Here is a 22,671-nt window from a genome sequence, read left to right on the forward strand (position 1 = left end):
AAAAAAAAAAAAAAAAAAAAAAAAAAAAAAAAAAGAAGTAACAAGACGGCACGTGATAATAAACATGAAACACAGGCAGTGCGGATACAGAAGGATGAATGAGCATTGAGTGCCAGGACATCTCGAGAGAAGTCAGAGCGCCTTCGGATTCCCAGGCTTCCAGGGGCACTGGGGTCATCGCTCTGCTTGGCGGGACAAATCACAGGGAGTTCGGAATGTCTGTTGCAGAATGATACTGTTGAAACTGTTGAGTGGAGAACAGATTTTGATTGGGATAGTTAGGAGACCGTCTAAGTGCTATCTGGCACTCAGGGGAGGTGGTGGTTTGGTCTGTGTGGGAGCTGTATGCAGTTAAAACAAGTGGTGTCATCGTGTGTGGGGGAGGTAGAGTCTGCAGGATTCACTCAAGAACGATTCAGGATGTTACAGCTTTCAGTCTAGTATTTTCGGGACTTCTGAGTGTGCGCGAGCGGTCTCTAATTCTTGTGCTTTCTTTTGGGCTCTTTTTCTTCTGTTGGCTTGCCTGTCCAACTTTGATGAGATGATTTTTGTTTTATCTTACTGTATTTTGTTATATTGTTATCTCTTAGACGCTTGTCCTTTTCTAACTAGAGACAGAAAAGTGAGTGGATCCAGGTGGGAGGAGCTAAGATGAGTAGCGGGAGGAGAACAGTAGTCAAGATGCACTGTATGAGAAAAGAACCTGATTTCAATAAAAGGGGAAAAAAGGAATAATTCCGACGTTTCTGATCTGAGCAGTTTATTGAAATGGGGACAATGGGGGGGGGGTCACACTGGAGTCTGCAAATGACAAGTTCTTTTTCAAATACACTGTTTAGAGGTTCAAGTAAATGGCAGTCGGATGTCTCATCTGATACATGGCACCCCATTTAAATTCTCTCCACAACCCTCTGAGATAGGTGCTGCTATGGTTATTTTTTTGCAGAGGGCATCCCAAACCCCAGGGAAGCTGTGGTAAAGAGCACATGTCTAATGTGTAATCTGCAAAGGTCCCCTAGAAGACAAAGCCCGAGCTTTTATTTACAGTGCTCTTTGCTTTATCGCTCTGAGATGAAGGAGGCTGGGCCGCAGGGTGCCTGAGCTCAGGCCCCGTTTCCACAGGGAGTTTGTTCCCTTGGTTTTATACCAGTGGCCTCATCTTTCTTTGTGAGCTCTTATGGATCCCTTGAAAGGGATTGCACCTTGGGTCAGAAATACCATTTACTGTTTAAGAGCAGAAAGATTCTGTTGACATAGATTTACAATGTATTTTACGTCCGAGGATTACAAAGAATTTTCAGCACCCGGTAGTATCATTCGTGAGAGCAAACAAGAGCTGTCATCTCTTGGAGTTGTTGTTTCCAAAGGAAATGAGCCTGGGCCCTGATCTACGTCCATCAGTGTCTCCTTTTATAGCTGAATCAGGCGTCTGGGCATGAATTTTCATGTCTAGCATATCCTAATCTGAAACCAGTTTCCTTTTGTGCAGCGCTCCAGTTCTCCCATCTATATTTCATGATAGGCTTCCACGAACAAGTGCACACAGGATGGCGATGCTCTCATTTGCATAAGCATCTCCCTGACAGGTCATCGGATATTTTTATTGTTCTTGAGTACATTTCCTGGACTGCTGGAGGCATGCATAATCATCTCTAGCAATTCATCTTTTTACCTAGCTTAATGGCCCCTGCTATACTGAAGGAGAATGATGGAGAGAAAAGACCGTGTGGTGAGGGCCTGTCTGCCCGAAAATGGAAGTAAATTACTCTGGTGGAAGAAATTATATTAACTCTTTCTCATCATTCAGTTTCCTTTGTAAATTTCATCTTGGTGGGCTAAACAATCCTGGATGCCTGCAGGGAAAGTCACCTTCCCACCAGCCTCCTCTGATCCCTTGTCAGAGCCACGGTAATATATTGGGACCAATTTCACTTCTGTCTGGAGACCTGCCTAGGAGTTAACAAAGACATGGCACGAGTAGACAGGACCAATGCATTCCTTTAGTGTGGGACTGAGAGGGGTTCTTATTCACTATAAGGTGGGGCTCTGGGGGAAAGGAGAGGAGGGGGCAGGTTGGCCTGGATCTCACTATGTATAGTCCAGGCTGGCCTGGAACTTGGAACTCTTCTGTGATAACCTCTTGAGTGTGCTGGAGTTATAGGCATGATAGAGCCATTTTAAATAAGCATTGGATTGAAGTAGATTTTTGACTTTGTTGATCTCGACTTAGCAGTCAATGATGTTGGTGATGATGATGCGTATGTGGACCACCTGGTGACTGTGATCACTGGCCAATAGCTACCCTATGGCACAGCAGAGACCCAGTCTCATTCTGTGTAATTTTCTGTGGATATTGTCATACTCAATTTCCAAATTAAGATCTGACTTAAATTCTAGATTTTTTTTTTCTTTTTTCATTTGAACATGTGTAATACATTGATTGTCCCAGTTCAGTTTTGGTAGATTCAAGAGGGGACTTTGACATAATCTTATCCTAAGAAAGAAGTGAATGTCCCAAGCTATCCCTTGTCTTTGAACTTTGAGTACATTGGACACTCACAAAGGAGATCTGGGTGATCATGTGACTGGTTGGAAAGAAAGTCACAAGGGCTCAAAGCAGCCCATAGTTGGGTTTTATTCAGAAAACCTTGCACAAACTGTCTATTGGGCCTCAAGTCTTCAATATGTAAAATGGAAAGTAACAACCCACTTGGCTTTGGTGTGAGGGTCAGTCCATGCCTGTACCGCGTTCTTCACAGCATAGTTGCTATAAGTCTATTCTTTGAGCAACAATCCAACTTCAATACGAGATGTAAGGCCACTTTCTCATTAAATATCAGGTCTCTAATACACAGAAAACTTTAGAACAAAATTAGGAAAAGGACTAAAAGCCATCACTTTTATTTCAAATCTTTTAAAATAATTCTCAGTATAAATCACCCCATGGAGCAGGAAGAAAAATACAAAAGGAAAAAGTGAATTACCCAAGAGTGATTGCCAGCTGCCATTTGATAATACTGTTCAGTAATTTCTTTTCCTCCTTCCTCTTTATACCTTCCCCTCTCTTCTTCTGTTTCATATGCATTTCCTTATTCCCACACTATAAAATAAAATTTTGGATCATAGTTTATATTCAGATCTATATAGACCATAGTTATATGACATATGAGTTCCTTACTGATGACTCAACTTCTAATGCTTGTCTGAGACCAGGTTTCTCTGTGGAGCCCTGGCTGTCCTGGAACTCTCTGTAGATCAGGCTGGCCTCCAGCTCAGCGATCTGCCTGCCTCTGCCTCCTGAGCGCTGATATTAAAAGGGCTGCACCACCACTGCCTATATATATATATATATATATATATATATATATATATATATATATATATATATATATATATATATATATATATATATAAAGGTGGGGTCTCTCTATAGCCATGGCTGTTATTTTAAGTTATGCATATGCGTGTGTGTCTGAGTGTGGGTTTCTGCCTTTAAGTGTACAGTGCTGTAGATGTTAGATCCCCAAGGAACCAGAGCTGCAGGCAGTTGTGAGTGACTTCAACCCAGTGTTTGGACCTGAACTCTGGCTCTCTTCAAGAGCAGTGATAGATAGCTTTTAACTGCTGAAGCACCAATCTCTTCAGCCCCAGAATGCCTAAGCATTACTGGCCAAGGAGAAAGCTAGTGTGCATATATCCTATAATTTGGTTAACCATTGTTCTCTTGCTGGACATTCAGAACATTTTCAATATTGTAAACAGTTTTATTTTAGTTTTGAGAGATAGAGTCTCTCACTCTTGGTTCAAGCTGACCCAGAGCTCACTGTGTAGCCCAGGCTGATCTTGGACTCCCGGCTGTTTTCCCTGACTCGAACTCTGAGTGCCAGAGTTACAGGCCTGGTCATGTACCGTGAGAGGCCAGAGGACTACCTTAAACAGAGTTCCTCAGATTCTGTCCACCATTTTTCTGTGTTTGGCAAGGTTTCTCACTGGTCTGCAGCTGGGGTAGGTGCTTGATGACCAATGAGCCCCAGGGACCTGCCCTCCCCTCCCCCAGGCTGGGATTATGGGATTGTGCCCTATGTTTTGTTGGTTTGTTGTTGTTTTTTTGTCTGTCTATTTTACATGGGATCTGGGGAATCCACCTCAGCTCCTTCTGTTTCCAGAGCAAGCACTTTGCTGACTGAGCCATCTCCCCAGGACATTTGTGAAAATGGCCTATGGTCCTAAGAGATCATGGTAGAGGAGTAAGCATCACCTGCTTGCCCTTTTGGGAAGGAACTTAAAGGTCATTAAAAGTTGCTCCATTCGTGAATGCTCTTAGCAAAGGCATGAGCAGTTTCCCATGTCCCCAGTAGTAGGAACACACATCTCCTAAAGCCAGTCAATCCATATTTAGGAAGTTATTTTGTCAGTGAGTTATGCCAGGGCTGAATTCTTCTTAGTTCCCACTCTTGTCGCTTGTCTCAGACTTGACTCCTGTGCCAAGTCTTCTGAAACCCTGTTTTGCCCAGGCTCGACTGCTCTTGTCATTAGCCCCTAATCAGTACCAAGGGCCTGGTCTATAAGTAAGAAGATAGCCTAAATGGCCACAATCTGTAATTTAAATTTAAGTCTACATGGTTTCTGGTAAAAAGCAGGCCTTTTTGTTTTATTACTGTGATAAAACATACACGACTCAGTATTTTTTATATTAATGATCTGTATGTGTACAATTCAGTGGTATTCATGAATTCATAACATTGTAAAACGATTTATAGTGTCTACACCCACCTTTTCATCAGGCTTGTTTTTGCTCGTTTTCTGTTGCTATAACAAAATACTCGAGGCCACACAGTGTATAAAGAAAAGAGATTTAATGGAGCTCACAGTGTTGGAAAGTCCAAATTTAGGGAGCCACATCTGTTTGGCCTTTGGTAAGGGCCTCAAGCTGGATGGCACCACAGTAGCCAGAGCACATGCAGACCGAGCAACCTATTTAGCTGAATAGGAAGCCAGAGAGCCTGGGAGGGGGGGCAGGGTTCTTCTTTTATAAGAACCCTCTCTACTGGAACTCATTGCAATTCCTTAAATGCCCCATTAATCCTTTCTGAGGCTGGTAACCCTAGTCACCTAATTACCTCATGTTAGACTCCTCCTTCTGAAGGTTTCACTTCCTCTGACACTGCCACAGTGGGGACCAAATTCTTAACCTATGAGCCTTTGGAGACACATTCAAATCATAGCAATCCATAAATCCAAACTCTAGAGTTAGTAAATCATAACTTCCCAGCCTCTAGTAGCCTAGTAGTCTCTCTTACAAATTTCATGGGAGTTTGCCTGTTCGTAGTGGAAGACATTGGTGCTTTTCCTATCGTGTCCAAAGGCAGACCTCTGTATCCTTCAATGAGCTTTGCCCTCTGTCACTATGTGCTTTGTCTATCTAACCCTCCTAAACAAGCTGGGCTCTAAAGGTTGCCACACTTTAACGGAGATTTCAGGGGTTTTGATTGTTTAGTCACGAATCCAGCAGACAGGGCGAGACAATGTATCCATCTTTTCCACTCTCTATTCCTTTTAGGCAATTTCTTCTTCTGTTCCTCCCCCCAGATTCCTTTAAAAGAAGACCGAAGAGTAGAGAATCTGCTCCTCCCCTCCTAGTAGCAGGCACTCTGGTCCCCATGCTGTTTGTAAGCTACATGTCTCTATTATTTCTCTAATAAATTTGATAGCAACTGTTAGCTTAGAAAGAATGATCTATTTCTTTAAATTCTGAAATTTCAAACCACGTATTAGCACCGATTCCTTAATCTTTCCGGGCATTAAAAATAAGCTCAAGGTTTAAGTACATTACGTGTAGCTCTCCATTTGCCCTTTTTCATCTGTTGGGGAATCAGATTTGAACTCGATCATTCGACTTTCCCAGTGTGTCTTTTGGTTAACAGCAGCTTAGCAATCTTACCAGTAAATTTCCTAGCACACTAGCCTGTAATCGTTTTTCCCAGTGTAGTTTTTATTTATTTTTATTATCACATAGTAACTGGATGAGTTCATGGGATTTGGAGTGGTATTCCCACGTGTGCATACAGCGTGCCTTGGCTGTAGCTCCCACCACTCACCCCTGCATCCACACTCTCTGTCCCTTCCACCCACTTCCTAATCACTCGTAACTGCTATTCGCTCTCCTCATTAGGTTTACTGGTTTCAGCTTCCATCAGTGGCAGAATGAGCAGTCCTGTCCTTCCAGCCCCACTGTGTCACCTCCCCGATGGTCCTTCTCTGTGTGTGTTCTCTAAAGATTTATTTACTTTTATTCTGTATGTATAGGTATTCTGCTGCATGTACTTTCTGCACACAGAAAGGCAGCCAGGGGACCGAGTGCGTTACTTGCTTCTGTTTTTACTTAACCTTTTGCAGCCTGCTTTCCGGAAGCCACAGCTTACTGTTGCATTGGCAACTCTGACCTCCCTGGGTATCAAGAATATTAGCATAGAAGCTTTTTATGTTGCTGTTGCTGGAACAGAGTTATAAGTTTTGAAATGTTATCTTCAATCTATATTTTTAATATATTTTAAATTCAATTTTTGGGAATCTTATACCTGCAAACAACATTTTTGATTATATTCAATCCCAGTCCTTTAGCGCCTTATAGATAAAATATTCCTTTTCTCTTCTCTTCTCTTCTCTTCTCTTCTCTTCTCTTCTCTTCTCTTCTCTTCTCTTCTCTTCTCTTCTCTTCTCTTCTCTTCTCTTCTTCTTCTTCTTCTTCTTCTTTTTGCCATTCTTCTTTTCCCCCTTGAAAAATAATCTACTAAGTTCAATTAGTGCTGCCCATACATGAGTGTGTACAGCCACTGGAACATAGTCAACTTTTGATCTACACTTTTTTTTTTTTGAAGTTTGACAAGACTTCATAAAGAAATGAGGCAACAGACCCCACCAGCATCTGTATTCTTTGCAGATTTTAAGTTTTCAAACAACCTAACCAGTTGGATAGGTTGTTTTGCCTACGCACAGTTTAATAGCAGGGTCGTGTCTCCCCCCCCCCCCCCCCCATGTAGCCATCAGACCGTGAAATGTTTAATTCATAAGGGCTTTTTTTCTCTTTTTGCACTAATATTTACTCAGTTTGAAATATTTAGTGTAAACAATGTATCTGCTGTGTCCAGGACTGGCATAGGTTGGAAGGAAACACTGCTGGGGGTTGATAAACACGTTACCTGGCAAATGGAGTGGAGATCTTGGAGAATAGTGGGTTGAACTGCCCCTCTGGTCTCTGGGCATTAGCGGATGCGGTTTGCAGAGGTAGTGAGCATTGTTGTGGGGAAGCTCTGCCCAGGCTATGCTGTCATGGATTTCATCCAAGGGTCCAGAGCTGGTTTTTTCTTTTTTTTCTCCCAAGTTGCAGTTCCCTTGGTTACTTCCTCTCTGAAGAAACAAAGTTGCCATCCAGCTGAAGCATTAGCTTTGCCAGACTTTCTGTCTTTGGTTTGGAGTTTGCAATCAGATGGAACTGAGGTTTCTCGTCACACCGCTTCCTGCTTCTGTACCAGCACTGTATACTTAGTAACGCATCACCCACTTCTTCCACTTGGCCATAGGTCAGTTCCTATCTATTTCATCAATAGTAAGTTTTCTGGGTTTGCTCACATAATCCTTATCTGAATGCCTGCCTCTTCATCATCCTTCCCACCAAAGTGCATGGGCCTTCGCCAGGTGATTTACTCTCCTGCTTAGGCATGATATTTTGTAATATAACCAAATCCCAGCACTCATTAGGAGGTTGTATTTTTGATCTATCTCTCAAGGTTTTGTGCTTTGTACTGCTTTCATTTAACTGCTAAGACCCCCTGTCATACTTAGGTTCTAGTGCTGTGAAGAGACGCCGTGACCAAGGCAACTCTTATAAAGGCAACCATTTAATTGCAGCTGGCTTACAGGTTCAGAGGTTTAGTCCATTATCAACATGGCAGAAAGCATGGCGGTGTGTAGGCATTCATGAAGTGGGAGGAGCTGAGAGTTCTACATCTTGATCCCCAGCAGAAGGGGTCTATCTTCTGCAGGCAGCCATGAGCAGACTCTGATTCCACCCTGGGCAGAGATTAGGCTTAGGAGACCTCCAAGTCTACCCCACAGTGACACACTTTCTCCAACAAGGCCACACATCCTAATGGTGCCATTCCCTGGGGGCCAAACCTATTTAAACCACTACAACCCCCAACCCCAGAGAATCATTTTGGAATCTTTCCCTTATAGTGATCTCAGGGCTTCACCTATACCATTTTTTCCCCCAAGACATGACTGTAAACTTTTATAGTAACTGGCCTTATGAGTGTATACGATCATTGCTATTTTGAAATTCAACTTAAAAATCAAGCTAATATTCTTGAAGCTCTCTCACTGCCCTTGTGGGACATACTTCCCTGTCTAAAGTTCACCATTGAATTGCCCAATAGAATCAAGCAGGAAATGACATCCTAGTTACCATTTACCTCTTTGCAGCAACCCCTGTGAAAGGGTTGTTCGAACTCCAAAGGGGTGGCGACATGCAGGTTGAGAGCTACTACAGTAGACCATCAGGTGGGGTATCAAGCCTCCAGTGTGAGTTTTTGGGAGTTTGGTGGATATTTGAAATCCAAATTATAACAACAGGCTTCCAGTGAGAGACTCATCCTCATCTAGTTTGTAGCTGAGAACACCAGTCAGTCTTGTTAGCTTTCGAAGGATTCATCATAGTCCTCTAAATCAGAGTGTCTTGGAGATTTGATGGAGCAGGTTTTATGGCTGTAATGCATAACTCCCCCTGCCTGGAATCCAATACTTTCATTGGCTAATAAAGTAGCTCACAAGCGAAAACTCATAACCCATTTTCTTAGATTATGATAAATCACTTTCCAAAATAAGCAAAACACTTGGCTTATATGCTTGGCGATATTCTGTTTTCACGAATAAGATTTTCTTGTTCATGTTGAAGATTTTTTGGAAATAACATTGATTTTTTAAGTCTCATGGAGGGTGCCCTTTTCATACCCAGCGGGACTAAGGATAGACGTGAGTGCACAGAGTTAGGGTCAAGGTGAGGGTTAACTCTCACCAGACATTATCCCTGTGTTGAACGTAAGCTGCCCATCAGGCACATCAACAGACAGCCGATAGAGAAACCAATTTCCTCTGAAAATGGCTATTGGTATATATCTGAGATTCAGGTTTTTCATTAAATATACTTATAAAGATCGTCTGCAAACAGATGATGAAATTCAAGGCTCCTGTTAATTTCACAATAATTCCCTGTTATGATAGAGGTTTGCTCTAAAGCTATTTTTTTTTTGTATTTTATAATTTACCACACACATCTCTTCTTTTAAGATGGAAACATGTGGAAAGGACTTTAAAAATCACTTTTGTGCATCTTAGCCATTTTGACTGGTGTGAGGTGGAATCTCAGGGTTGTTTTGATTTTCATTTCCCTCATGACTAAGGGTGTTGAACATTTCTTTAGGTGCTTCTTGGCCATTGGAGATTCCTCAGTTGAGAATTCTTTGTTTAGCTCTATACCCCATTTTTGAATAGAGTTATTTGGTTTTCTGGAGTCTAACTTCTTGAGTTCTTTGTATTTATTGGCTATTAGCCCTCTATCAGATTTAGGATTGGTAAAGATCTTTTCCCAATCTGTTGGTTGCCTTTTTGTCTTCTTGAGAGTGTCCTTTGCCTTACAGAAGCTTTGCAATTTTGTGAGGTCCCATTTGTTAATTCTTGATCTTACAGTACAAGCCATTGGTGTTCTGTTCAGAAATTTTTCTCCTGTGCCCATATGTTCGAGGCTCTTCTCCACTTTATCTTCTATAAGTTTCAGTATCTCTGGTTTTATGTGGAGCTCCCTGATCCACTTAGACTTGAGCTTTGTACAGGAGATAAGAATGGATCAATTCATATTTTTCTACATGCTAACCGCCAGTTGAGACAGCATCATTTGTTGAAAATGCTGTCTTTTTTTCCTTCCACTGGATGGTTTTAACTCCCTTGTCAAAGATCAAGTGACCATAGGTGTGTGAGTTCATGTCTGGGCCTTCAATTCTATTCTATTGATGTACCTGTCAGTGTACCAGTACCATGCAGTTTTTATCACAATTGCTCTGTAGTACAGCTTGAGGTCAGGGATGGTGATTCCACCAGAGGTTCTTTAATTGTTGAAAATAGTTTTTGCTATCCTAGGTTTTTTGTTAATCCAGATGAATTTGCAAATTGCCCTTTCTAACTCTGTGAAGAATTAAGTTGAAAAAATTTTTAAAGATTTCTTTATTTATTCATTTATTTTATGTATATGAGTACACTGTCGCTGTCTTCAGACACATTGGAAGAGGGCATCGGATCCCATTACAGATGGTTGTGAACCACCATGTGGTTGCTGGGAATTGAACTCAGAACCTCTGGAAGAGCAGTCAGTGATCTTAACCACTGAGCCATTTCTCCAGCCCCCAAAGTTGAAATTTTGATGGGGATTGCATTGAATCTGTAGATTGCTTTTGGCAAGATAGCCATTTTTACTATATTAATCCTGCTAATTTGTGAGCGCTCAACCCACTTGTAGCCATATCCCTGGTTATACTTAAGGAGCATGCGCAACAGGCTCCATCTGTAACATCATTTAGCATAATTTTTAGCAACCAGAGTAAAGCAGCTAGTAGAGAAGGGATGTGTCATATTCCTGTGTAACCCTCCTTCCGGGACCTGAATCCACAAGATCCATGCACTCTATCCCAGATTCTTTAAGTGAAAGTGTTAACATTTCAGATGTGGTTTCCTGATTTAGAACAAGACTTGTTGGAGCTGGGAAGGGAGAAATAGCAAGCACCTTCCAGTGGATTTCGTTTGTTTGTTTTTCTCCTTTTTAAAAGCCCTGCCCTCTCCCTTTCCCTTTCCTCCTTCATTGTACTGAATCCCTGAGTGGTTTGCGTATCATCAAGTGATGTCATGTTGATAAACTCTGTATTGGAGTTTTCCATAACGAGAACCAGAAAACAACTAAGACGGAAGAAAGGCTCGTCTGAAGGGTGTTTGGATGTCTTTTCTGCTGTGTCTGCACTTACATGGCTCTTCAGCCTGCTGAGGGAGGCAGGAAATCCCCTCAGTCCATCTCACTCAGAATGAGCAGCAGAATGGTGGAGATTTCAGTGTTCCCTCTTTATACATGTAGGAAGAGCCTGTCACATTTTTACAAAGATTATTTTGTCCAGTAACTGCACATGTGAGTATACCTGAGTGTTTTTCCTCATAGAATGAGAAACATTCAATTACTCTATAAACTGTGTTTAACTTGTCTATTAACGACCTGCCTTATAAGTGAATAAGAAATTACATTACTGTCACAGAATTTTAAAGACAATAGGGAGTCCTCTCTCTTGGACCCTACTTAATCAAATGAGGCTATGCTAATTTATGCTAACTACAACAGCATAAACTAATCGCTGTGCTTTCAACAGAAAAACATTCTAAAATAACCAATCAAAAATTGCTTTCTTTCCTGCCACGGACCACCCCAGTCGGGTATGGGGTTCCCTGGAATGAGGGTCCTTGAAGATAGGTGGGTAAGTGAGAAACAGAAACAAACACAGAGGCAGTTTGAATCTGAGTGTATTCTGCAGCTCTTAAGCAGGGGATTTTATACATTAAAACATTACAAACATTACATCTCTTAGAAACTATATCCAGTAAAACAATCACAGATACCAACAAAAATCATTTGGCACAGTAAAGCACAAAAATCATCCAAGCATTACAACTCTGAAACTATGTAGTCAGTGAATCACAAACAGAACAGGTAAAATCATTATAAATCGTCAAAATATAAAAATTCTAAAAGGATCTATTCAGTGGGGGCTGTCATCCAAGGCTAGTGGCATATTTCCAGGAGCAGGCTAATAAATTTTTAATGGGCAGTGCTCTTAACCACTGAACTAACTTTCCAGCCCCATGGTCAATTATTATTTAACATCTAGTGCCTGATTTTTTTATATTCTTCAATGTATAAATTTAAACTATTTTAATTCTTTCTAATTAAAGCTTTCTTTACCATATACCAAAATTCACCTCCGATGACACATGTGTAGCCATATAAAATTTTATTGTTGGGAAAGTTTTTATCTACCATAATAGTTTTGTAAATGATTTAGAAAGTAAAGCATTGGTTTCCCTGGGGATAAGGTCATGTTAGTGGCCCCATCTCTAGGGATGATTTCTTACCCATTATTCTTGCTTAAAATCTTGGCCTAGGCTACCAGGAACATGTAAATAAGAAAAGGAATAAGAGAAAACAAAACAGATAGATAGATTGCCATGAGAACTACGGCTCAATATTTTTTCTCCAGCGAAGAGTCCCACAACCGGTTCCAGGAGGCCTCCCCCTTTTGAGGTCAATTGCCTTAGTCTGTGGAACTTGTCACACAGATCCTACTGGAGTTGGTGTGACACTTTCCTATATTTTAAAGCTGTATTGCTGAGTGATGTGAGAGGAGTTTGTGGTTTTACACAATGTGAAGAAATTAAAGAGCTCTGAGTGGTGGCTAAGTCTGCTAAAGTAATTTAAGGAAATTTGTTCTCTAAAATATATCTTTTTATATGATCACTCATTTCTTCAAAAACCAGGCTGTCGATGGGAGACTCTTGGCCAGCCTTGGGGTCCAGCCACACTTCTGGGGTCTTGGCTGCCCAGGGTCTCTTGCTAGCACTGGCCGTAAATAGCCGGTTTCTCATGCTGCCGCATAATGCTAATTAGCATGACTCCTCATCATTTCCTGTCTTCTGCATCTAGAGATCCTGCTGCATCATTTTCTCCTTATGGAAAGGAACTGCATCCCTCACATCTCTGTATGTCTTCATCTCAGTCTCTGCCCCACTGCCAGAGACCCCCCCCCCTCTTGCTCCTCTGAGTCATTGCCTTCTCCAGGGCCACCCAGGACTTCCATAATCCTCCATCGCCAACGTTTATGTTTTCTCCAGATGAGAGTTTTATATTGTTTATTTTCATTGGTCTGCCCACCACCCTGTACCTGGCTCTGTTTTTGGTTATCATATTACTAATGGCTTCTGTTTGTGAAATCTCTTTTCTCCGACTTCTTCCTCGTGGTGCTGGAGAAGACAAGCCATCACCTCACTTACTGTAGCACTTGGTTTTCCTTCATCTTCTCTCCCCAGTTTTCCTTCTCCAGATTGGGAAGTGTGAGGCCATTGTTGGTCCCTTCACTCCCTTCCTGTCTGTCTGTCTGTCTGTCCTTTTAGTGTCACTCCTGAGATCCCACTGTGCACTCAACTCTCACAACATACTCTTGCACAGTTTTCTTCTGAACCTAACTTAAAAAAAAAAAAAAAACCAAACCATTCACCTATTGGACATTTTCTCCTAATATTTCACCTTCTAAAATTGATTCAGCGTCTTCCAAGTGCTATGCCGAGCCTAGAAATAGAAAGATCAGTAACTTTTATCAGTCATTCTGTGTTAAATATATTTTATCTTATATTTCGAGACAGAGATTCATGTAGCCTAAGCTGGCTGTAAACTTCCCATGCTTCCTGAGTGTTGGGATTATGGGAATGCACTAATAAACTTGGATTTATTTTGTGCTAGAGAACTAGCCCATGGCTTTGTGCATACATCACCAGCACAACAGATTTATTTTAAAATATACCCCCAGGGGCTTTGCAAATTCTCCAAAAGGAAACTTTAAATTCTATGTAAAAAGGATGGAGCAAGCTTATGGGCAGTAAGCTTTGAGTGGAAACCCCTCGGGGAGAAGAAGCTAGGAGAACCTGAAAGGAGGTGACATATTTTAGGGATAGGAACCTGGGTGAGAGGCTCACGCTCTTCTGGGAGCAGACAGGAAAGGGAGCAGTCTTGACTCTGCCACCTCTCTGTTTTGTTCCATCAGTTCCATCTGCCTAAGATTTTATTTTTCTCCGTGTTTGCCTTCTGTTACCCCCTGGGACTGCAACTCTCCTCTGAACTCTGAGCCCTTTTTTTTAATAGCACTTACATGGTGTTCAGTTTATTCTGCCCTGGACAAACTTCACCTTTGTACCAAACTCTTCTTTAGAATTCTGTAGCATCTAGTTCTACTGCATATAATGAGAGCTTAACACTTGCCCTGAACGTTGAACGATGTTAGTCTGCAGGAGACAGGCAAACTTCTCATGAAGTCCAAACAATGCATACTCCTTCCTGGGGAAACTGGCAATCGATTTGCTACAGAAGCAGATTAGTCAATGGTTGTTCAGTGGTGTAACGGACCCAAGTCGTGCTATAACAGCTTCAACCGGCTCTTTAAGATGCTGTTTAGCAACTGATCTTGGGATGCTGTTCATGATTACTGGGTAGAACCTAAGGCTCGGTGTATAAAGTTGTGTGTGTATTGACAACTAAGTCCTGTTGATATTCTATAATTTCTTTTTTTTAATATTTTTTATTATGTATTTTCCTCAATTGCATTTCCAATGCTATCCCAAAAGTTCCCCATACCCTGCCGCCCCCCACTCCCCTACCCACCCATTCCCACTTTTTGGCCCTGGCGTTCCCCTGTACTGGGGCATATAAAGTTTGCAAGTCCAATGGGCCTCTCTTTCCAGTGATGGCCGACTAGGCCATCTTTTGATACATATGCAGCTAGAGTCAAGAGCTCCGGGGTACTGATTAGTTCATAATGTTGTTCCACCTATAGGGTTGCAGATCCCTTTAGCTCCTTGGGTATTTTCTCTAGCTCCTCCATTGGGGGCCCTGTGAGCTCCCACTTATGTGTTTGCTTATAATTTCTTATTGACAAGAAGTATGCCTTAACTTGAGAAGTCCATCATAGTTGCTACATTTTTTAATGTAAAAGGCTAGCAGAATTTAAATACAGTGGCTTCGTGATGTCCAAATAACCCCTGGAAAGCTGAAAAATGTGTCCGATGGGCATTGCTATTTGTGTCTCAGCTTGGCCTTCTTTTTACATTTACAAGAAAAAAAAATGGTTTTGATTAGAAAGAAAGAAAAGCCATAAAGACAAATAAGAGAAAGAGAGGGGAGGGGGAGAGGGAGGGGGAGGAGGGGGACTGATTATCTTAGCTGCTTTTGATCAGCTATAACATGAGACATTTTAGGCCATCCTGTCTCCTCCCTCTGCTCCAGACAGCCCACCACTACATATAAATTCTAATGTCAGAAATTCTCTTGAATTATCTTTTATCTGTTTTTATGTCATTGCCCAACTTTGTGCTAAATAATACCCTTTTAGTAGGGTTACTGCACCATTGGCTTCCCTAACACTTGTGTGTGTGTTCCCCAAACTACCCTTGATATGCCTGTAAAATATGAGCTTGTGACTTCCCCACTAGAAATCAACCTTATTCCTGCCTACCTCTGTAGCCTCATCTTTCTACTCTCCTCCTGATTACACCGTTCCAGACTGCTCCCAAGCATGCATATACTTGAAGCATTTGAGTTCCTGCTCTTTTTCTCCATCACGCTGCCTCGGGCCCTCCTGCAGAGTTAGATGCTCCTGGTATTTGCAATGTTCATCTCCATTTACTTAGTATATGCATCCTATTGCTTAGTTCTTGTGGTAGTTGTTTAGAGTGAGCAGTCTTTGGCTCCACTTTACAGATAAGAGAAAAATGAAGCTCAAAGAACTTAAGCAATATTCCAAAGGTCACACAGTAAGAAATGGTAAGCTGGGACTGGGACCACATTCTTCACCATTCACAAGCCGTGCTCACACTTATCACCTTGCTCAGTTGTGTCAACTCCCACAACACCATGTTTCCTTCACCATGGTGCGCCATTGCTTGCCTGTTCTTCATTTACACTATTCTCACAGACCCACCTTTCATCTTGACATCATCATCCATTAGCATGGTGTCTAATCCCCAACCCTAAGAGGGACTTTCTTAAGTAGAAATGAGACAATGAGTGTTGTGTGACCTCCATAGGTCTGAGAACCTTGGTTTCTTTATTTGAGAATATTTTTAATATTCACAGTGGGCATAAGTGTTGTTGTTGTTGTGATCTAAAGGCTGAAGAATATCCCTCAAAATGGTTCCCAGATTTTTCCAGCATTACCTTATTTGGAAAAAAATTCTATTTTCCAGATTCAAGATCTTGAGATCAAAGTTTGGGTGTAATAATTAGCATGGTCACGTATTAAGAAGTAGAAGCAGGAGGATCAGAAGTTTAGGTCATTCTTAGCTACGTAAGGAGTTCCAGGCCAGCCTGGGTTACATGCAATCAAGGCTCCCAAAGCCAAAACAAACTAAGCCAAGCCTTGAGATGAGATGATTTACATAACCACATGAATCCCGAGAAGAGAAAGGTGGAGGAAGGTGGACAGACCCACACCCATGTGCTATGCACACAGAGGTAACATGAAGACTGAGGCAAAACGGAGTAAGACACAAGTCAGAGTGACAGCTGTCACCAAATATGGGAAATGTGAAGGGCAGGTTACCCCTTGCATTAAATATGCCATTGCCTTGATTTTTACCCCAGTGATTCTGGCTTAGATGGCTGACTTCCAGAGCAAAGGAAGAATAGGTTTCTGTCATTTGAAACAGCTAAGTGTGCTTCATCGCATCCGCCACAGGGAACAGGCAGCAAGACGCAATAGTATGGGAGACCAGGCTGAGAGTCACTTACTTTCTCTTGGAAAGTTCTCAGCTTCCACTTTTCAGTGTATCAAAGAAGAAGAGGATCTTCCCCTGGACTGTTGGAATTTATGAGCCCTCGTGTCTTTCTTCCTCAGACGCCAGGCAGAGCATACTTGCATTTCATAAGCATATACACTACACTGCCTTTCACTATCTGGTGATGGAATCTGGGAACGCACTTGTATTTGGATAGGATTGGAGGACAAGTTCATGTGGTTTAATCAATTTATCAGAAGTGCAAACCTTTAAGTAGACTAAGCTTTCCTATTTGTGTGTCAGTCACAGGTGTAGGTGGGAGTCCATGGTAGCTGAGTGTGCTTGTTACTGTCTGTTCTTGTGATGAGACCCCACAACCAAAGCAATTTCAAGAGAGAAAGGTTTTATTTGGCTACAAGTCCAGGTCATAGTTATCATTGCAACAAAGTCAAGGCAGGGACCTGAGGCAGCTAATCACATCCACAGTCAAGAGCAGAGAGAAAATAAACACATGGATGGTTACTTGTGCCCCGCCCCCTCTACATTTGCATAGTCCTGGATACAAGCCTAGGGAATGGCACTGCCCACCTTCAGTGTGGACGTCTCCTCCTGCGTTAATCTAATTAAGAAAAATCCCTCACAGCCATGCCCACAGGCCAACTTATCTAGATGTTGTTCCCTTTTGAGGCTCTTCTCAGGTGATTCTAGATTATGGCAAGTTTACAATCAAAACTAACCATCACACCAGTTTCTCTCAAATCAGAAGCTCTGCCACCTCTGTCCTTGGTTGCTTTCAAAGAGGCATTTGTGGGCTAAGCAGAATTAAGAGGCCATCGAAAGTTTTTCAGGATGCTTTTGTAGGGTACTTCCAAATCCATCCTAAAACTCTGTGTTGATGGATGTTCCCGTTCCCTTGCATCTGAGTAGCAGCCCACACGATCACCATAGCCCCCCACCCTTCCTTCTCTGCTCTCAGGCGTGACTTGGGGAAGCCCTGCTGCTCTGATTCACTTAACCTGGAGTCTTCTGAGGATCACAGCTCAGCAGCAACAGCAGGCTGCAGACTGAGGTCTGCAACAAGGCAGGGGCACCGTCGAGAATGTCAGCAGGCAGCAGAGCAGACCGTCACTAGAGACATTGGGTCTGTGAAGTTGAAGTAATATTTATCCAAAACAGCTGACCTCCTTCTTCTCATAAAAGTTCAAATTATACTTTGGGCTACAAGGAAGTTCTCTCTGAGCTCACTGGTCAGCCACATCCGTGGAAACCCTCACAAGCTCACTGGCCTTGGCCTTTCTCCAGGGCTCCATTATGGCAGGGTGTGACACTCTAGCTGGACTGAACAGGAATGCTCTGAGGCTGGAAAGGACAAGTGGGCTGGGTCCCTGGTTCCCTGGGCTCCTGGGAAAGTAGCTGCTAGGCTCAGTACAGGTGAAGGGCTCCCATCTGCTGCAATGTGAAGTCAAGAGTCACAGTTCTCCTCGTGTGTCCTGCTGCAGAGACTGGATTGAATTTGAGCTTGAGTATGAATGGATTTGAGAAGATGCAAATATTATGTTCAAAAGCCAGAGAGACACAACATTCCAGTGGTCCTAAGGCTGACTTCTTGACAGTGTATGAAGTGACCATGTACAAAACTCTAACTAGAAACCAGGATGAGAGCGAGAACAAGAAGGGCAAAATACTTCACAACGTGGGTGGACTATTATGGGTTAAACAAACAAACAAACAAATAAGCAACTGGTGGGTAAATTCCAAGACCCAAATGTAGGCACACCAATTGAATCATTGAATCTAGGGTCTTCAAAATGTTAACCTAAGATCTAGAGCAAAACATGTCTCCTTCTCCAGGAACTGTTAAGTGTCAACAGCTCAACTTGAGCCTACTGGCACTATGTTTAGTAAAAATTCCATTCCAAGAATGGCTCATAATGATGCATTTGAATGAATTTCTTTCTAAATAAAACCAGTGTTTGGGGGCAGAAACAGGTAGATTGCAGGGGTTCACTGGCCAACAAAGCTGAAAACGAAAGTCCCGGGTTTAGTGAGATCCTCTGTCTTTAAAAATAAGATGGGGAGTGGTTGAGGACAACACCCAAGGTGACCTCTGACCTTCCTATGTGCATGAACATACATGTGCACTCACATGCACATACAACACACACAATAATAATAAAATTATTTTCATTTACATTATATTCATTACCTAAAGTGTTTTGATTTTCTTTCTAGTTTCATAATCTACACAAATACAGATACATATGTATATTTAATTTTAATATAGATTTGGCATATGGGAGAAGAGTTTCAGTGTTTGCCTTTCTCTGTCTGGCTCTTACTTAATAATGATTTCTACTTCTATCTATTTTCCTGAAAATGTCATGGTTGTTTTCGTCACCATGGAATAAAGTTACATGAATATATACTACATTTCCTTTACCAGTTTGTTTGCTAATGTAAGCTGGTTCCATTTCCTGGCTATTTTGAATAGTGCACCAATAAACACAGATGTGTTAAGTATCTCTATTACCGTATGTTGACTTAGAGTCCTTTGGATGTATACCTGAGTGACATATGTGGGCCATATTTAAACCAGACATTTCTGTGTTCAAACTATACATAAAGTAAGATTCAAGTCCTGTCCTGATGTAATAGAGATATAAATAATAATAACATTAAATAGGTGCTGCTGAAATATTGATGGAAATAGCCCCAGATGCAAAAGTCAATAAATCTAGGTCGTGGTCTTGAGCGGACCTCTTGCCACAAATGTGAATTTATGAGCACTAGTTTTTTCATACGCCCAGGGGCCCTATGGAGACTCTTGTTTGAAACTGTGAGCATGAAATTATATAACTATATGGAATGTGACCAACATTACCTCCTACTTATAGTCAGAGAAGGGAATGGAAGGCATGGAGAGGTCAAGAGAGGTCATGTGGGTCCGTCCCAAAGGGCTCGTGGAAGATGCAGCGTTTGGGAGAGGCCTGAACAGTGGATCCTCTGGGCAGCAAAAGGACAGTGATTACCATCTTCTGACTGAATAGACTTTGAAGGATGGGCTGGACTCCCACAGGGGTGCTGCCTGGACCTGGGGACACATGGGTCTTGCTGGCAGAATAGTTTGACGGGGGATTAGGGAATTGCGTGGTACAGGTGAACTGGCTCTCAAGTACTGACTTTCCCTGGTAGACTAGGGAGTTTGTGCTCAATGGGGTCAAGCCACTCTTTCATGTCTCTGTCTCCATTCATGTTTTCTGGACTATTGAGAGTTTATGACTCTACTTTCCACCACCTTTGCTTGGAAAGGGCTTTAGGCAGTCCTGGGCAGAGATAAAGAAGTCTTTTATTATATAGTAGCAGACAATCAGCATCTCTCTCAGCTACTTTCCTGGAAAAAAAAACCCCAGCTATAAGGACTGTGCTGTGCAGTTTTATATGTAGAGGTGCAATTAAGAGACTGCCTTCCTAAGACTGAGCTGCAGGCAAGCCTGTAGGGCATTTTCTTAATTAGTGATTCATGGGGGGAAGCCCAGCCCATTGTGGGTGGGGTCATCCCCTAGGCATGTGGTTCTGGGTTCTCTAAGAAAGCAGCCTGAGCAGGTCAAAAGCAGCACCCTTCCATGGCCTCTGCATCAGCTCTGGCTTGAGTTCCTGTCTTGCTTCCTTTGATGAAGAACTGTGATGTGGAAGCCTCAGCCGAGTAAACCCTTTCCCCTCAGTTGCTTTGATCACAGTGCTTTGTCCTTGCCACAGCACCAGTAACTCTGACTGGGACACTGACCCTGGAAGGAAGAGAAGTAGACTAGCTTTTCCTCCATATCCAAATCCAAAAAGTCAAATATGCAAAAAGGGTAAAAAATCACAAAATTTAGATGAATTGAATTGACACATTGTATCCACCGATGTCCATGTCTTCAACCCATGGCTTTCTGTGCTTTTTATTTTAGATTGTCTCAAGAAATAAGTTAATTAATTAATTAATAATTAATTGTTGTTTTGTTTTTTTGAGACAAGGTTTCTCTGTATAGCTCTGGCTGTCCTGGAACTCACTTTGTAGACCAGGCTGTCCTCAAACTCAGAGATCCACCTGCCTCTGCTTCCCAAATGCTAGGATTAAAGGCATGTGCCACCACTACAGAGGTAGTCAAACTTATTTTTAAAAAAAATGGATAATAAGAAAGAAGATAAAGCTCAGCGGATCAAAGCACTGGCCACTCAGGCGGGCAGCCTGAGTTTGATCTCTGGGACCCACATAGTGGAAGGGGAGAACTGACTTCCACAAGTACCCTGACTTCTACATTCATGTACACTAACACATACTACACACACACACACTTTCACACTCACTCACACACACTCACACACACAGTTAAAAAACACATTCTTATACTTTAAACTAACTTAGTTCATGCCTTATTTTATAACCAGCGGTTCCATTTTAACCATCACACACTCCAGAGAGAGAGAGAGAGAGACAGAGAGAGAGAGCGCCTATTCAGGAATAGCTGGGGTGTTGTCATTTCTGTATGGAGAGGGCACTAAAGAAAGAACTAACCATGGGGTTCCGTGGAACTTACTGTGTGTGACCTCAGTGGCACGTGCTCCAGTGATCCACATGCCCTTATGAAAACAGTCTGCTGGCTGTGCTCCATACTCACCCTGTCTTATATCCGGGTGCTCACCTGACTTCTCTCGGCTTTGACAAGTCTTGATTTTCTTCTGGGATTTGGCACCTTTGAAGGCGTTCCTGTGTTGCTTGGCACGAGACAGGAAACATTCTACTACAGAGACATTTGTTCTCTCTAGTAGATGGCAACTCAACTTCCTTTACCCATTGTTTAGGTAGGTTAAAAACAATTGGGGCATACAAAGTTTGCAATACCAAGGGGCCTCTCTTCCCAATGATGGTTGACTAGGCCATCTTCTGCTACATATGCAGCTAGAGACACAAGCTCTGGGGGGTACTGGTTAGTTCATATTCTTGTTCCACCTATAGGGTTGCAGACCCCTTCAGCTCCTTGGGTGCTTTCTCTAGCTTCTCCATTGGGGGCCCTGTGTTCCATCCTATAAATGACTGTGAGCATCCACTTCTGTATTTGCCAGGCACTGGCATAGGCTCATATGAGACAGCTATATCAAGGTCCTTTCAGCAAGAAGTGGGAGTGGGTGGGTAGGGGAGCAGGGTGAGGGGAGGGTATAGGGAACTTTTGGGATAGCATTTGAAATGTAAATAAAGAAAATAACTAATAAAAAAACAATTGGAGGTGGCTGTAGACAATCAAATCAGGGTTTTGGACACCCTTCCAAGCTTGGTCCACTAATATTGAAGTTATTCAGCAACTCCATCTTCATACCTTTCTACTCATACTATGGTTTTCCACTTCAGTTTGGAAGACTGTGAAGTGTCCATTGAGACTAACCATAAACAAAGCTTAAAGTGACAGAATGAAGAACAGCTATGACTAGGTTTATGTGTGCACGACCACATTCTGATGGCAATTGGGAGATGGATTCATTGTTTACAAGACAGGCTCTGGAACTAGGGGTTGTAGCTCAGCTGGTAGCATGCTTGCCTACACCTGCCTGAAGCCCTGCGTAGGCTTGATCCCCAACACTGCTTAAAACTGGTCATGGTGGCACAAGTGGGAGACAGAGGAAGGAGGCAGAGAGTCAGAAGTCCAAGATTGCCTAGTGTGTTCCAGGCCAGCATGGGGTACAAGAGACCCCTCCTTTTAAAAGCACATTCCAAATTTATAGATGCCCAAATTAGAAGAAAAGTGAATCTAAGAAACAATGGAATATATTAGCTAAAATATGGCCATGGGCCAGCCAAGCTTTTGCTAAAGTACTCCTCTCTCTCTCTCTCTCTCTCTCTCTCTCTCTCTCTCTCTCTCTCTCTCTGTGTGTGTGTGTGTCTCTCCACTGTATTGTATTCACATGTTGCATGCATCCATGTTAAGTGTGTCTCTCTTTGATCACTGTTTACCTTAATTAAAATTTTAAAAGATTAATTTTATGTGTACGTGTGAGTCCTTGCATGTG

At 42.3% G+C, this 22,671-nt stretch overlaps 1 protein-coding gene across 2 annotated transcripts in view; it reads left to right on the forward strand.

Annotated features, from left to right (window-relative positions):
• Niban1 (niban apoptosis regulator 1) overlaps positions 1-22,671 on the forward strand; it is a 152,175-nt gene that overhangs the window by 19,089 nt on the left and 110,415 nt on the right. Inside the window, exon 1 of one of the 2 annotated variants that reach the window (XM_021168405.2) lies at positions 21,447-21,471. The exons of the other annotated variant lie outside the window; for it this stretch is intronic. The gene's annotated coding sequence lies outside the window, so the exon portion shown is untranslated. Of the gene's footprint in view, positions 1-21,446; positions 21,472-22,671 lie in introns of those variants that run through there. 2 annotated transcript variants of the gene reach the window in all.

This window comes from Mus caroli, chromosome 1 (genome assembly GCF_900094665.2).
Source record: "Mus caroli chromosome 1, CAROLI_EIJ_v1.1, whole genome shotgun sequence".
Taxonomy (NCBI): domain Eukaryota; kingdom Metazoa; phylum Chordata; class Mammalia; order Rodentia; family Muridae; genus Mus; species Mus caroli.